The sequence below is a fragment of the Clarias gariepinus genome, chromosome 7 (assembly GCF_024256425.1).
Source record: "Clarias gariepinus isolate MV-2021 ecotype Netherlands chromosome 7, CGAR_prim_01v2, whole genome shotgun sequence".
In the NCBI taxonomy this organism is placed as follows: domain Eukaryota; kingdom Metazoa; phylum Chordata; class Actinopteri; order Siluriformes; family Clariidae; genus Clarias; species Clarias gariepinus.
The window spans coordinates 18,275,925-18,293,912 of NC_071106.1; the positions used below are offsets into that span (position 1 = coordinate 18,275,925).

General features: G+C 43.2%; 1 protein-coding gene across 3 annotated transcripts in view; it reads right to left on the minus strand.

The window, feature by feature from the left end:
- znf423 (zinc finger protein 423) overlaps window positions 1–17,988 on the minus strand; it is a 155,600-nt gene that overhangs the window by 21,297 nt on the left and 116,315 nt on the right. The gene's annotated exons all lie outside the window — the stretch shown is intronic.

Below are 17,988 nucleotides of genomic sequence, written 5' to 3' on the forward strand. Positions count from 1 at the left end.
CCCTCCTCCCTTCATGAAGATATGGGGTGGCACAGAAGCCATAACAAAATCTAGCCAGCTCCAGGGGTGTCTGGGGTTAATAAACTCTTCAATCAACCACCTCTGCCATCCCCCAGACCTCCCAAACTCCTGTCCGAAAAACACGACCTCCGATGATTCTAATCTAAGCGCTGTCTCAAAGGCCTGAGTAGGGGAGCTCTAATCCTGTCTGAAAGGACAGGGAGGGGTGGGAAAGCAGGTTAGCCTATCTAGGTGTGGGTTTAAAAAAAATAAAAATTTTAAAGATAGACTGGCAAGGACAAAGGTTTGGTGTGTCTCCTCAAAGACACTGGATTCGAAGACGTTTCCCTTTCCTAAAAGGGGTTTGGAATCAACGGCAGTACAGCATTCAGAGGATTTTTTGGATGTTGTTTTATAGCAGGATAAGAGGCTTTAAATGAGATAGAGAGAAAGAGAAAGGCAAGAGTGGAAAGAGAGAGCAGCGACACCAAAGCGAAACATTGGGGAAATGAGAGGGATATGGGGAGAGGAAAGGAATTCTGCTAAAGAAAGCAGAAAACAAAGGGATAATTGGGCTGTCCAGCCAAAAGTAATGGTAGCTAGGGGGCCTGCGTGTGTGTGTTTGTGCGCGTGTGTGTTTGTGAGAGAGAGAGAGAGAGAGAGAGAGAGAAAGAGAGAGACAAAACATGTTCCTCTCTGTGAGCCCTGTTGTGGTTTGATCAGCAAGTGTGCAACATGCTCCATCATCTGTTTTTTAGCCTCTGCTCTAACACTAAGCTCTCCACTCCACTGTGTTTGTGAGCGTGTGTGTTTATGTGTGTATGTGTGTGATTGTGTGTGACACATGTAGGGATTGCTTGTTACCATCAACCAACCCCATGGTGTCAGATAGGGTATTTGATCAGTGGAGATGACATGCTCTGCTTTGGGAGAAAGACTACAGTGTACTGAAGGGAGCCATCCTATAGCTAAAGACCAAACACACACACGCGCACACACACACACACACACACACACCTACACACACCCCCACACACAACGCATGTGGGAAATGAATCACATCATAAGAAGACAAGAGAAGCCTAATGGAGGACACAGGGAGAGTCTGCCAAAATGTTGCTAGCTAAAGCGCAATCACGTCAAAAGAAACGGCAAAAAATTTCATAGTCTCTCTTTTTCTCTCCCTTGGAGGCAGGTGGAGAGAGCGTTCCAGGTGTGTGCAAGTAGAATGCCTGCCTGGAAGCACACCATATTCAATTACGGCCTCTGCTAAACAGGAGATTCAGTGCAGGTAAAGGCATCGGTGATGGCGAGCTGAACTGATTGATGGATTGATCAGCTAATCAGAGTCAGAGGAGTCCTGTGGTGGTGTGATGCTGGCGGGGTGCAGACGGTGCCGCTCGATTAAGGAAACAGTGGGAAAATGCTAAATGCCTTAAACACTCTTTAAAACCGTCTTTAATCTTCCAGCATTATCAAAGAGAACTAGAGAGAATACTGTTAAAGATGACACAGGCAGAGGAGTGCAATTTCCCTCTGGGATTAATAAAGTTATTTGAATCTTGAATCTTGAATCTTGAGTGAAAAACATATAGAATATATACAGTAAATTAAAAACTCTATAAGTGATGTCAGTGATGTTTATCAATGACATCTTACATGGTAAGACTTTAATTAACACATTTACATACACTGGCAAACTCTAGGTCCACCTGATTCTTTCAGTAATTGAATTTTTTTTTAATTACACTGCCTTTCCCGAGGAATTTGAGTGCTCACTCGTTTTCTGTGTCGAGTACTTGATTTGTTGAAATGATTTATTGAAGTGCACTTTGCTCTACAGTCGGGATTGCAACCTGCCAATAAATTCATCGTAACAAAAGGAAAGTGTGAAATGAAAGTGTAATTTTCCATAGGGTATTTAGTTGGGCATCCTTTATGGCTGAACGTTATGACGGGAATTCAAGTCAAACTGGGACTGATGAATTTTTTTGTGAATGGAAGCGAGACCTGGGAGGCCAGTGTTTCAGGTGTAAAGCAGGATATCATGGCTCCGGCGTACTGAGAAAGCTTTGCACTTTGATGGTATCCAGGCACTATTGCAATACTGGGATAAGTGCATTAGTGTAACAGGAAATTATTTAAAGGAATAAAGGGTGTTTTTACTCTTTTACTGTTATTCTGCACAATCAAAAGTCCTGGTTTGACTTAAACGCCCCTTTACGTGCTGCTGTCACACATCTATCGTGGGTCGGAAAAAGTCTTGAACCCTTTATTAGCTTCTCTTCAATCAGATATTTTACATTAAATCAGTGTGTATTATTAGGAGTGTATGTAAACACGCTCACAGCGGACAGATTATAAGCGGTAACATGAGGAAAAAGACAACGTTCGTGTATCATTCCACCAACTGTGCATGTCTCCGCCGTGCACAAACACTGCAGTGGCTGCTGCTAATCCTTGGCCAATGTGCTTCCAGCTAATTGACCAGAGGGAGCCAGGTGGAGCTCTGGCCTGCACGCTTCCCCAGAGACAGGCACGGTCTGTGCTGAGCTCCTGTCCTCATCTCCTGCCTCTTGTCCTTTACTCTCCTCTTCCTCTACACTATGTTCCTCTTCCTGTCCATCTCTCTCCACTTCCTTTCCTGCTCCCTCTCCCTCCCCATGTTTCTTTCGCTCTCCTCCTACCACCCCCTGTAGCATGCTCTGGCACATAAATGAGCTGTGAGGATGGGAGCAGCGGTTCCCGCTGGGCTCGGCCCCTCTCGCCCCTGCCCTAAGGCCTGCAGCTCCGGCCCCAGATTGATGGACCGGATGGCGAGCGAGAGAGAGTGGGAGAGCAACGAGAGGGAGGGAAGGGTAGAGGAGAGATGGGGGCCAGGGCGAAAGAAGGGGTGGAGGCAACCGGGCTTCTCTAGGGGGCGAGCTCAAGGTGTGTTGCCATGGCAACTCAGAGAGGGAGAGCAGGGAGAAGCGGCGGCGTGCTGAGCTTGACCCATGCCGGTGGGGGTGGCAATGTGGGCCAAAGTGGGAGTGTACACGCACACACACTCACACGGATAGACACACACTACTGCAGAGCTGGAAGGGTCTCAGGAGCTACTGATTTCTTCTCACTCCCTCTTCCTGTCTTTCTGAGCACTTACACATAAATACACAGAGTACTGCAGTGCTGAGACAATCCCAGGACACACACACACATGCACACACATGCACAACATGCAACGCCGCAACGTGAGTCAATCTACACCATCTTTGTAATACCCAAGTTTTCCTCATAGAGACTAGACCCAGCTAGAGTCCTGCTACATATACATACGTGGGTATCAGATATGTTGCCCTCAGTGACTTAACAAAACAAAACAAAAAAAACACACACTGGCTTTAAGATGAGAGGTAAATTTGCTAACTCACCCTCCCTGTCTCACACTATCTCCCCTTCTCTCCATCCCTCCTGGCTGCGGGGTCTAATTCGCACGTTTCCCATTATCTGCAGCAAATGTTTCTGAAATGCCCTCTCTTGTTTGTTCCCTCAAGCTCTCTTTCTCTCTCTCTCTCTCTTTCTGGCTTCAAAACGGGATGGAGTCTCCGGCTCCGGATAGTTTTGGCAGCAGCGGACGGCATATGGAGCTGACCAGCTTGGAATCTCCTATCAGATTACATAACAGTGGGATGCTGGATCCCTCCAACATGCAGAAAACCGACCTTCATGCAAACAAGCAAACAAACAAAGTCTCCTTCCAAGGCACACGCTGAACCCTCTTTTTTTTCCCCCTCTTTAACTATTCTGACCTCTCCAAGCCGCGTGCATTGGAAAAATTTCTTGGATGTCTAATTTTGAGCGAAGAACAAGAGTCGCACCATCTGCGGCTGGTTATGTACACAGATGTGAATCTTCATCGGTTAGATGTCCTGTATAACACGAGACCCTCGGTGATTTAACAAAGCAATTACTTTTCACCTCTCTGTTTAAAACCCTGCTACGCTGTAGTGTTCTTCTCCAGGGAACTTCATTACCCATAAAGCACTGCAGGAGCTCCTGCAGCACGAATACTCCGCCAAAATAACACTCATCCTCCTCACGTTTTTATTCATCTGCCCATAAAAAGCCACTTACAGGGTGCATTTTTTTCCCCTTTACAAATCAGGTCCCCTCAGTACTATTATAGTAACTCCTCCCTACTTTTTAGTATTTCACCAATCCGCACACATCTCTGGGTCCTGGTTTCCAGGAAGTCGAATGGTCTGGCTGAAGCTGCCTGCTGGCCATCTAGTGCTAGTAGAGGCAGTCTCATTTACATTTACACATACACATATACACACACACACACACACACATAGATAAGTGGGCTGATAAAGAGATGGCACACTGTGAGGCGGGCAGTGGCCCGCAGCCCACTGCAATCAAAGCAGTGAAGAAATCAGCCAAAGGCAGGGCTGGAGCAGAGCGGGCAGACTCAGTGCTGGGCATCGATACAACACACTGACCTTGCGGCGACCGTGCAAACCGCGATGGTCAAAAAATGCAGGGCTGTGGTATTAGCCTACTACTCTTTTTGATGGCCAGTGAAATGTTACCGATTTTGCACTTGCACACACTCACAGCCTCTACACACGCCCAGTCTTAGTTTATAACATAATTTGCATTACTGCAATAAAATGTCCAATCAGTGAGTCCATGCAATGCCTTCTAAACAGCACTTCCTCCTCTGCTGCTACATATCTCTTTCAGGCATACACACAAAAGTACACTCTTCCCTATCAGTCAACTAATGCTTATGATGAACTGATAGGGGTTAGCGCTGTGGACTGCAGGGAGAATCGAGGGTTCGATTCCTGCCTGGGATGGGTGTGCATGTACTTGGTGGGTTTTCTCCGGGTAATCCGGTTTCCTCCCACGGTCCAAAGACATGTAGGCTAATCAGTGTTCCTAATTTGACCTTAGTGTGTGAATGTGTGTGTATGCCCTGCGAAGGACTGGCACCTTATCCAGGGTATTCCTCGCCTCAAAATGATAAATGAATGTGACACACCGTAAAATGTCTTGGCTGCCATCGCAACAGCACCATGTGTTCTTTCTTTGTGTGGTAGTAATTCAAGCCTCGTGTTTCTCTAGTTTCTCTAGCTTTCCCAGTGTATGAAAAGTTCTGGAGTATTAATGAAGTGTCATTTGAAAAAATGTGTGCTGGGGCACATAAGTGCACATACATTGCACTCCACTCACATAACTCTCCTGCGTACCTTTGCTAAAAGCCGTATCCACTAGATGGCGCATGCATATCAGTAAGGTTTCCATGGCAACCTGTTAGCCATTAACGATTCTGGCACGCATATTTGTCATCGTACAGCAGCATCGAGATGTTAAACACACGGATGAGCTCTGCTAGTTTCCTTCTTAAACTTTCCGCCATCATCACGATACTCCATTGCCAACCTCGAAATTTTGATGCTGCCAATCTGTTCGTCCCTCTCTCTCTCTCTCTCTCTCTTTCTCTCTCTCACACACACACACACACACAACCCCAGATTGTTAATTGCAGTAGAGAGGGTAATTACAGCGCTAGTCCACGGTCAGCTGTGTTTGGGCCAGGGTTGCTGGCCAGGCCTGGTCTGTACGGGGTCTTATCGAATTTGAGGACTGGTGCTCGGTGTGGCCCGAGCAGCATGTCTTTTGGACTGGCTCTCACCCACGCACACACACAAAACTGTCTGAACGCAATACTATCTAATGCAGAACCTTTAGAGAGTGTGATAGACTGCTTTCCTGCCAGAGGGCACAGCTGCGTTAAACATCAGTAAAACGACAATCGACAAAAACACCCAAGGCACTCTAAAAGCGACAGCATACGCATAAAAACTGGCAAACATTTACAATATGTACTCTATGTGTGTGTGAGCTCATTTGTACTGTATATATGTGTGTACGCACATATGTGCCTAATCATATGCCCCTGGGTGCATTGTGGGGCTTTTTTTTTTTACCCATGCACAAGCTCCCAAATGCAGCTCGAAAGCAATTCCACAACAATAGTTTATTGTCGTCTTGGCCCATGAGGACACGCTGGACTCCTAGGACTTCACGTCTGTCCTCCCCTTGATGCAAACTCACATGCGATGCACAAATGCACATAATTACATCTGTTGTATATTTTGTGTGGGTTTTTTTTGCACAGAAATGCAAATTGCAACTCGGTCCACTCTTCTGTCAACTGTGCCTGCATGCTGCCTGTTCTCTTTTTTTTGTCCCCCTTTTTGTGTCCCTGCAGCTCCTTTCTACCAGGACACCAACTATGTCTTTGCTCATGGTTGTGAATTATCTGCCTGCAAAGGAAGCCTGGAGAAAAAAAACCCAAGGAAATGTGAGGAAGCAGCAGGATGCTAATAATGCACCTCCAGCTGTTCAAGTTAACCTGCAAATGTGTCCATCTGTACCTCCAGAGAGACAGAGAGAGACAGAGAGAGAGAGAGAGAGCTGAATAGGTACACAGTGGAAGAGAAAAAAAGCGTTGCGGGTTTAATAGAGAATATAAAGGAGGATGAGAGAGATAAAAGAGTCAGAGAACGATTGAGTGGTGTGTGTCTGCGTGTTGTGTCAGGGTTATTCTAGCACTAAAGTGGCATTATGAGTCACTAGGAGTGACCTTGCTGGGTTTGAACTGTCCCCGCCCCTACCCCACATGCAGCTGTGGCCTGCCTCTGGATGCCCATGCTCCACAGCGTTACATGCCCACATATGCCAACAATGCACCTTATGGTCAACTTTATAAATGTACAGTTTAATGTAACAACTCATATTTGCCCATAAATAATCGACTGTTGATGTTGTTAATTGTATAATTCCGTGTGTTATTTCAGTTTTGAAATCCCCAGTATCGTTCTAGAATATAGAAAACAAACCACTAAACAAAAAAACATTGAATCAAAAGGTGTTACATGTTTGACTGGTACTGTATCTATTTCTGCTCTTCAAACCTGTGCTCCATATCTTCATTCCTGATTTCAGATTTGAACCCAGAGAGATTTTTATTCTAGTCTTTTTCCTTTTTAGAATTAAATATAGAAACACCGGAGAACATAAAAATAGTGATGGCAGCACTGACTGTATGGTTGGGGAATTCTGGCACTCACGATTCCTCATCGCTCGCGTTCACGTTTAACAACCGTTTAGTGCACGGGACTGCTTTCATCCTCGCACGCTGAGTCATTATTTGTTTTCTTTATACCTGCCTGCAATATTTCCAAACAGATTTAGTTACTTTTATTTCCCAACTAGCCTTGATTTAAACCCCTAAGACCTGGCCCAGGCAGCTCCTACGGACCACTCGGCGTTGGTCTTGTTTGTCCAGCAAGCTTTATGTGTGACCTTTCGCTTGCTCCTGCATGAAAATTAAATCCTCCAGCTCGCACAATGTTTTTGTTGCGTCCTGCGGGAATGCACACCTCTAGTCTCAACCGAATAACCCGTTGACCTTTAAAAACCCCTCAATATTACATCTGTTTTTCTTTGCATTTAGAACAAATTATCTCTTCGGTTTTAATGGTGTATTTGTATTTGATGACATCACTAGTCGTTATTAAAACTCACCTTGCAATACATAATTTGTGCATTTTCTAAGTCAGAAACGGAATAATGCAATATACATTTAAGGACAAAAAAAAAAAAAAAAGCCCAAATCTTCCTGATAAGTACTACGCTCATTTTGCATTGTGGAGACAACTGTCATATGCTAAGCCTCTTTACAAAGTGAGCTGGGCCTCTGTCTCTGATGTCTCCGTTATTCCCTGTGTAGGGCGCTGCCTTTGATGTCACTTAATGGAACGGGTTTCTATCTGCAGATTAGGGAATAGGGAAAGACAGAAAGAGAAGAGACCCTATCCTCGTCTAGGCGAGTCTGCATTTCACTTCCTCTAAAGACAAATCTTTCATCATACCTTGACCCACATGTCTGGGGTTTCTGAGCTGACATCACCTACCATACACCAGCTCCTGACCCCTTTCGATGCTTTAATGTTTATTTATAGCCCACCCCAAAGACATCAGAAGCTTTATAATTACAAACACACCCATAAATATTAGAGATGCAGGAAAAGATTGACAGTGACGTATCATGATTCTTTTGTGTGGCAATTTATGTACAGTATTTACTGTATTAAGGTTTTAAATTTTTTATGTTTTTTTTTCATTTATGGTAAAATGTTGCTGTTTCTTTGTAATTCTAAAGGTGGTGCTCTACACTATTCACAGCATTCTGTGTGGTAGGAGTGAATTATTTGCTAAGTTTGTTTAGAATTGCATAAAAAAAAGCTAAAAAACTAGTAAAAAAATTATATTGAATCCTAGTATTTATAAAATCGCAATACTACCAAATTCACAATATAAATCAAATCAGCATCTAGGTATTGTGATGATATCATATCGACTGATCCCTGGAGATTCTTACCCCTAATAAATTTACTGTATGTAGCTTAATGATTTTAGGTACAGTGTAAATTTTGCATATGTGACTCTCTGTAGTGTGGACAGACCTGAAATTCTCAAATAATTAAGTAAATAAATAAATAAATTTCTAAGAAGAATCTAAGAGCAATAAAAGCACTCAAGTGTTTGCCAGCCAGATTTAAGTGCACTTAATATAATGACATGGTGAAAAGAGAACACAGATGACCCTTTCAAATATTCCCTCTCCGTTCTTACAATTTTCTTCTCTTTTTAGCTCCTCCTGACTCTCTCTCTCTCCGCTTCACAAAATCTCTTTTAGGTCACCACCACCACCAAAACAGACTAATATTAAGATCAGTGTGTCAGACAATGGGATTATTAAAGATGACAAAGTTGGCACGTTCAGAGAAGCTTCCCCCCTGAGGGAGTGACACCAAACCTCCCCCTGAGGAAGCCATACCCGAGTTACAAAAATCAATATTAATGCGCATGCATTCGCAACAAAGCCAGAGCATCAGCACTTCTGTTTAGAGGACACTTTTCATTTGAATTTTATTGCTGTCTTTTCTTTATTATCGCTTGTCCTGTCTCCAGGAGGACAAATGTGTAGGAGAATGTTCAACCTCAGAGTAAAAAGTCTAAATGCAGTCTTAAAACCGTTAGATTACCTGCCTGTGTGTGTGCGTGCTTGTGAGTTAATACATTTGTCCTTACTTACTCAAGGGAAGAGTAAGCTTGTTTTTGTTTACATCTGGTTTTATCATGCATCTTGAGAATTAGAATTATATCTGGATATGGATTATACATCAAGCCTCAATGTGCCCAAGATGCGTTTAGGATTTCAAATCCAAATGAGACGGTTTCTTGGCTGTTATTTGATTCCGTACTGTATGTCTGACGTTCAGCGCTTGAGATCTGTCGCACGTCCCGCCACATCCAAACACACCTGAGCTTAATAAATATGGAGAATGGTGAAGAGATTAACCCAAGCCTGTTACTCGTTCTAACTGATGTTGAAGCCCCGATGGTGTATAAAGGCAAAAATCATATTTTCACCCAGTCTGCAAGAAGTGTCATATTCCAGCACTGAAGAGCCTCAGGTTTGTAAAACACCTCTGAAAAGTGTCTGTCACATAACTACAACCTGATTCTCCTCCCTCTTGAAAATAAATACGCTCAAAAGGGAATAAAGAGAAAAGGGAACAGTGTGCACGGCCAAAACACGCCGAAGTCGCCCCATGGTTGCTGCTAATGAGCTATAACTGTGGAGTAACACAGTCCTGGGAGCAGGACATACAGTACATGATTCTCAGGAGCATTTAATCAAACAAAGTTTTGTCTAGATATGAAACACCAACTTTCTTGATGTTTTTCTCAGAAGTCATGAACTACAGTACACTGGCTGGCCAAAAAAAGAGCCCTACTCGAAGATTTTATTTGATTACAATGCGCAATGTGGTGCCCAGTTCATGTGTGAAAATGATTTCTTCTACTCCCAGAACCACTCTTTTATAACATGCCTATGCCATGAGGGAAGGGAAAAAAACAACTGGTCATTCAGTACATCCAGGTAGTCAGGTGACTTAATTCCATTGCCATATTACTGTACATTACTGAGCCTAGACCTGAACAACTGAAGCAACCCCAGATCATCCCACTGTCTCCGGAGGCTTGTACAGAGGGCACTATGCATGATGGGTTCATCGCTTCATGTGCTTCCCTTCTTACATTGATGCACAAATCGCTCTGGAATAGGCATGACCTGAAACATGACCTTTTTTCATTCCTCCAAACGTCCAAACTTTATGCTTCCTAGCAAACGGAGTCCTTTTTGTTCTGATTTAATTAACTAGTGGTTTTCTTATGCCTGCACAGCTGTTTATTCCCAATACTGTGAGTTCTTGTCACACTCTTATTTCCAATAATAATAAAAATAATTGAAATAATAAAATAAAAAGCTTTGATTTCCACTGTCCATTTTTTTTACGATGCAACTTCACCAAGCATTTAAGTGATCTCAAGTCATGATTTTTATCTGACCACATTTCTACCATGAAGCTAATGGCTCAGCACTATCCTTCCAGGGTTTAAATAATGTATTGGACAGTTTTAACCATATTCCAGTAATTTCACGAGTCTCTTTAGCTGTTTTCTACGTTGCTTGTGCAGGCTGATAATTTGTCCCCTTCTTTTTGCAAAACAGTATATACAATGAGAATATTTCCTATACTTTATATACTGACATATATAATACAGATCTAGCACCTACTGTATTTTGATGTGGTGCATTTTAGAGCAAATCCTAAAGTGTCTCTTAAAACACATGGACATGCATCTAAACCCTGGAATAAACTCCCTGTAGCTGTCCAAGTGACTGACTCACTTGCTATGACTCACCTCTTTACTTTGCACTGATGTAAAAAATTCGATCTGCTCTGAACTATTAAAACATCTGTTTGTTCCACATGTAATGAATCTATCTCTAACCAGATTTGAGGGTTGTGCTATTCTTAGACATTAGCTGATCTGTGTGTTTTGGAGACTACAGAGCACTTCCACATGTCACTCCAGATCAAGTGAAAAGATATATTATTATAAGCATATTATCTACAATACGGCAAATTGCTTTTCAATCTGGCTACAGTAACTAGAAAGAAAAATTGTGCTCCAAGTATACAGTAAATACATGCCATCAAAACCTTAAAAGGCTGCAATCCAGATACAGAGAGAAACGTATGGTCCGGTCCGAGGATACGGAGTAAGAATGCGGCTTTAGTCCCCAATACTTTAATAATACTTACCAAACTTTATTTTTATTTCCCTCTCACACTGCAAATATGGAATGAGATTCTTTATTCTGATCTGAGATCAGTTTTATTCTCTCCATGTTTTTTTTTTATACAAAAAATATCTGACATGCTTAATAAGCTCAGGATCAGTGGTGTGTTTAATTTCACAATTTGTGCTGTGCAATAAATTGGGCCGAAATACGTACAATACACATACGCCAACACACACATGCCCAGATGCTCGCATACACACAGGACAGATGGAGGAGACAATTCGGGGCCAAGCGCGGATGCACTTTGTCCGTATGCCTCGTTTCCTCTCCTACCATCACGTCTGAGCTCTCGACTCGCCTAACACTATTGTTGTTTTTTTCCCTTTTGTCTTCCCTCTCTCTCTCTCTCGTTCTCTTTCTCTCTCATCACAATAACATCTGTTTGTGTATATGCGAACACCTGACAGGCAGCTGATCCCCCTTTGCTCCATTGTAAAAAAAAAATAAAAAAGGGTCTTCTTTAGAGTGAGAACACATCTGGATGGAGAGCCATTGGCCTGATCCAGATGTGGGCTTCCATGCTCAGCAAGCTAAAACACACCTGGACACCCTCAGCAGTCAAACAAAGGATAAACACACACACACACACACACACACACACACACACACACAGAATCCTATCATTCTTTTAATTCTTATACAAGTACATATTACTTGAAAACAGTGTTTTAAAGAAAACCATTAGAGTTATCTCTAATAATAAAATATTTCAATATATTTAATAAGATTTAAAGGGTTAGGGTAGGCACAAAACCAAGGTTACCGGCATAAACACACAGTCTCCATACAGAACAACAAAAATCCTAAATGCACACACACTCAAACACACGGGAAAATGCATATCAGGGATGCTGCGGCACAGGGGAGCCAGTGCCGAGCTCGGCTATGCCCAAGGTCTTAATGGTAATCATTTGGATAAGAAGTCCAATCACCTGCTTCTTTTTCCTGAAGGTCCTCATCAGGAGCTAATTAAAGAGCTGCTCCCAGTGAGAGACTTGCCACTGCTACGTCAGACAGCTAACAACTGCAGTAAAGGAAGGCACAGTAAACTCTGTGCACACACACACACACAAGCTCTGCTTAGGAAGCTTCGTCTCATCCTCCTCACCTGCTCCTGACCTCAGACTCAGAGTCTTTCACTCCTCCTTCTACCTTCCTTCTACCATCCTGCCCTCCCCACTCTCGTCTCTCTCTGTCTTTTCATCTCACCACTGTATCCTCTTGCAGTCACGTCTCCTTCACTCGTCTCCTCTAAGCGCCGTGACATACTCATCGTGCCAGGAGGTGGCAGCAGTCTGTATTCATCTTCAAAAAAGGAAAACTGGAAACATGAAAACGAGGATGTCTTCCAGGAGAAGTGTGTGGAAAAAGTGCGTCACTTACCTGGATACTAACCTCGACTCAAGTTAAAATGGTCACATGTGAGTTTGTGACCCAGATGCATGCATGCATGCTTTTTTGAAGCGTGTATTCTAAGGTTAAAGAGTTTACTGCTAAACTAGTGGACCTGTTATGCTGTTGTTGTGCCCTTGAATGGGGTATGACCACTTGTAACCTTAGAGAGAGCTATTCTGAATGACGTTACGATCCTGATGGGTGTTGTCCAGGATAACTTCGCCTCCTGTTAATCCTGTTCTATGCCTTTGTAATCTCCAGATCGTAACCCAAGAATATATCTGTGGAAGATTTTTGAGCAGCGCCTCAACATCCACCATTAAGACTAATACATTAATTTAAAAAAAAAATGTGTACATACTTGCAGTACTAGTACATACTAGTAGTTCCAGTGATTTGGGCCATCTACGCCAAGGTGTGGTGAAACAGATATGCAGCTCATGAACTGAGAGATAGTGAGGCGACACGCAAGGAAAGTTGAAAAATGAGCCCCTGTGTATGTTGTTTGTCTCGCTTTGCTCACATCCGTTTCTCTTTTCCTGCACTGATTTGCTTGGGTGATTAGCCAATCAGAGACATTAATCAGAGCTGTACGGAGGCAAAATCTCGAGTCCTCCGGACCCATCTAACAGAAATGAAAAGTGCTGAATATGTTAACTGGAAGAAGTACGGTCCAGCCGCCTGCGTCTTGATGGCATCTAATGATCAACACTCGCAGGTTTGTAGTTCTTTTTTGTTTTTGCTCTCTCTTGCCCTTTTACTTGTTTCTTATTCTTTCTTGGTCCGCAATCTGTCCACGTCTCTCTCTGTCAATGCTCTGTCATCCAACCCTAATCTCTTCTTATCCTCCCCATCTCTCTCTCTCTCTCTTTCTCTCTCTCTCTCTCTGGAGGGAGCTAGCGTGTGGTGAGGCTCTCTCTCCTGCAGAAGCTCTGCTGCGCTGCTTTAATTGTGACAGCACCCCGATGAGCCGCTGGAGCTTGGGCTGCCTCCACAGAGTGTTCAAGGGTAACCAGTGGGGGCTAACTCCATCCTCGATACACACCCACCCACATCATGCACTCAAACACACATACAAACAGGCACGCACGCGCACACACACCGCGCGGAGGGGTCCTCAAACAGGCGCCCAGAGAGCACCCGTCAAACGCTCACTCCTCACATCTCATTAATCAGCTGCCAACATCAAACAGCAACGCTGCGGCTTCCCGGGGGCCTGCCGACCCGCCTGCCTCACACTGATGTGTCTGTGGTGGCAAAGGCATTCGTAGTCCCATTGTGAGAGAGTGTGCGAGTCTGGGTGTGTGTGAGATGCATACTGAGTATGCTGCAAATGTTTAGAGTTGTAATGCATTCGCGGTTCGTGCAAACTTTTGTGTGGATGCTCCTGTCTGTTTGTCATGCCTGTCTGTGTCTGTGTGTGTGTGTGTGTGTGTGCGCATGTATGAACATTGTGTGCCACTTAGTAAACAAATTCTCTCAGAGTCCTCTGTCTGAGGAATGGCTTTCCATCTGTACACCGTGTAATCTAGCAAATGAAGAAGACAATATTATGCATATAAAATACACACACACACACACACACACACACACACACACACGCACACACGCACACACAGACACCTTAATGAGATAAATTCTAACTGGTTCACCTCTTAATGACAGTAAAATACTCACCCCCTCCCTACATTCTCTTCCTCCTATTAGGAGTGTTGGGTACAAACAGGGTGATTAGATAGTGGGAGTATGTTCCATGTGTGTTAGAGCAATGCACGCTCTCTCTCACCAGCTGCAACCCATTACAGCAGGGAATGATTTAATAAACCAGAGAGAAAGAGAGAGAGAGCGGGAGAGAGAGAGAGACTTTGACTTTTAAGATGCCTTTAATGCATCTCCCTTGAACTTCCTGCCTTGAATTCCACAAATATCCCTCAAGCACCCTGTGGCAACTACCAGGCCACAAACTCCGACTAACTGCACACATTTGTTTCCTTGTCAACAACAAAAACTCTGTATCAGTAACTTACACACCAAAATCGAAAAACAGAGGAAACTGAAAATGAAAAGACGACCCAACCTGTAATAGAGAAAGAAAGAATGATAAAGAAAGTGTGCATCCATGTGTTATGTGACTTTCACTGACACACTTCAATGTGGATCTTTTTGATGAGCATTAAGCAATGTCAGTGTCTTGTAAACTCATTCATGTTTACTTAGAGGAGTTCTTTTCTAGCGAGTGATATAAACTTAGCACTTTGCACATACGTACTGTACACACACACACACACACACAGATACGTACTTGCGATCTAAGTCAAATGCATGTGGCATACAGTAAGATTGTTACCATAGCAACAAAAAGCTTGGCGGTAAGTCTTGTCTGAGTGTAACAGGTAGCTTATTGCTTCAAGGTCACGGTGGATTTGAAGTTTATCCTCTGATCATTCTCATGTGTTATTTGCAGATAAACACGTTTTTTATGTTCTTACTCTTACGTCACGGTCGAATTCCTAAATCACAAGCTTACGATTGCACCAAGATGATAGTTTAACTTTAGTTTGAATAAGTTCGAATTTGTACTTTCCAGTACAGGATGTTCAGTTCAGTGTACGTTGTGATCTGAGTGAATACACTCTATACTGGAGCTATAACTAGTGCTGGGGGATTTTCTCTACTGACTCTAGACTCCATGTCGTTGGCGACTTGTGGCAAAGAACTCAAATATCACTGCAGAGATGTAGGGAATTGGTACAGGTATGAAAATTTAGATGCAGACGTTTATAATAAATATATTTCAGCGTTACATCCTAAGTTCTAATTCTAAAACAGAAGTGCGTAATTTCTGATTCAGTCATGTTCAACAGACAAAGTGGGAAGTTTTAGTAGCAACATGCTCACTCACTCTCAGTCACTCATTATCTATACCGCTTTATCCTGTGTGGAGGGTCGCGTGGGGCCTGGGGCCTATCCCAAGGCCATGAGGTGGGGTACACCCCGGACAGGGTGCCACAGGGTTGTACACATACACTCGCCAATTAGCCAATTCGCATGTCTTTGGATTATGAGAGGGAACCAAGCACGGAGAGAGCATGCATAATCCATACAAACAAACCCGAGCTTTTTAAACTTCTCTGTGCTGACAAAGTACTGAACTGTAAAACCTAGGGTACGTACTGAACCACGACTTTGTGTGCCATTTCACGCCAAGTTGCAATAGTTACAATTCGCTCACGATGGACTTAAATTTGATCCACAACCCCCCCCCCCAAAAAAACATTTATTCTTCAATTGGTGAAGTTTTATGTAAGAAGAGGTTTATGAAAGGCGTCTTGAGATTGCCTGAGGAGAGACACGTTTACGCTTTGCAGTTTCTTGTTTCTTCTATTCAACCCATCTATCTGATCTAATCATCCACCTTTAATCGATTGCACAGAAATTGATATTTCAGCTACTGATACGGTACATGGCTGTACATGTCAGTAAACATGGTAGGTGATATAATTATCATTGTATCATGCACAAGCACGATGGTAATACCATCCAAACACACATTTACACATAAATCCACACACACACACCATCCTGGCACCAAAGAGGAAGTGCCAGCGCCACCCGTACTGTAACCTGATCCTTACCCACAGCTGTACAAACACTGGGGGAAGAAGTGGAAAAAAAAATAGAAGAAAGAAGGAAAGAGACAATGATAATATCAGATAGAAAGAATAGCTGCTGGGGGTCTGAGGCAAGACAGCGCTCCTCACAGTAAAGGATGGATACTTTAAGGTCATCTTTATGCTCCCCCACTCACTGTCTTTCTTTTTGTCTTTCCCACTCTCTCTCTTTCTTTTTCGCTCCCCTGGCACACTCCCCCTCCTTTCTAATACCACAGTCTGCTGTGCAATGCTGGGCCAATCACTGGGGCATCTGGGACCACACTCGGGGTGGGGGAATGCAGCAGCACGGAATCTGCGCATCTCAGAAGCGCAGGACTGGGTGTGTGAGGGAAGAGAGTTAATGCATGCAAGCGGGATTTCAGAATTTTTCTCCAATCTTTGTTTATCCTCTTGCATTTGGGAATGGTTAGCGCCAATCTGGCGTCTGTGTGCATTGTTTTGTGTAAGAAGCATGTTTAGTGTGTATACATGTATGTTGTTGAATCTGCTGATTCAACCTGCACTATAACTGTTAGTGCAATATTGCGATATCTACAGTAGGTGTGTTGACCGGTAAATATATATTGTAGTGCACTGATAAGAAACAGAAACTACAGCATCTGACACAAGTGAGGTAGAAGGTGTAAGAGGGTTAGTTATGCACTGAGGTGTGCATGGCATCATAATAACTTCAAGAATTTGCGTGCATGTTTGTGTGTGCGTGTGTGTGTGTGTGTGTGTGTGTGTGTGTGTGTGTGCGTGCGTGTGTGTTTAGGCTCTAATCTGGCTCCTGTATGCTCATGTCAGAGTGTGCTCTCAGCTGGCTCTCCTGGGGACAGTGACAGTAAAGTCTCTCTAATCCCCCCAGCCCTTCACAAACAACACACCTCCTATTGCATGCTGATGAAGCCTACAGCACACACACACACGCACACACACACACACACACATATACACAAAGGGCAAATGCATAAACACAGGCACTCATATAACCTACACACAAACATAGGAGAAGTAGAAAAACAAGTGTAATACTTTATTCCTATCATATTAATGGCATGACATTCCAAACTGATGCTGTCAAGTGTGTGTGTCCTGCACCATTGGAACAAACCATGCATGAGCCTGATTAATTCATGCTGGACATCATGGAACATCAAGTTCACCAAGATTAATATTGCTAGGTGCTGTCCTGTTTCAATTCAAGAATATTATGATACGTAAACTACCAGTTAAATGTTTACACAAAGCTTCGAATTCCATCAATTTCCTGATTTTTATTTCTTCCTACATTGGAAAACCATGCTAAATGCATCCACAATATGCAATAATCTCCTTTAAACAGTTGATATTGAGATGTGTCTGCTACCTACAGTATGCCCTGTAAAACATTCATAGCGGTTCTAATCTGAGGTTCTGGTTGTTAATTGGTGATTTTTGAAGCTGGTAACTTTAAATAAACTCCACTGCAGCAGAGGAAAGTTTTGGTTCTGCTCTCCTGGGAAGGTCTTCATGAGAGCCAGTTTCATCATGGTGCTTGATGGGTTTTGCTAATGCACTTGACAATACTGTTCTTGCAAGAACTATTACAGAACAACTGACCTCTGTGTCTTAAAACAACACTTGTAGAATGTAGAAAATAAATCCAAACTGGTGTCC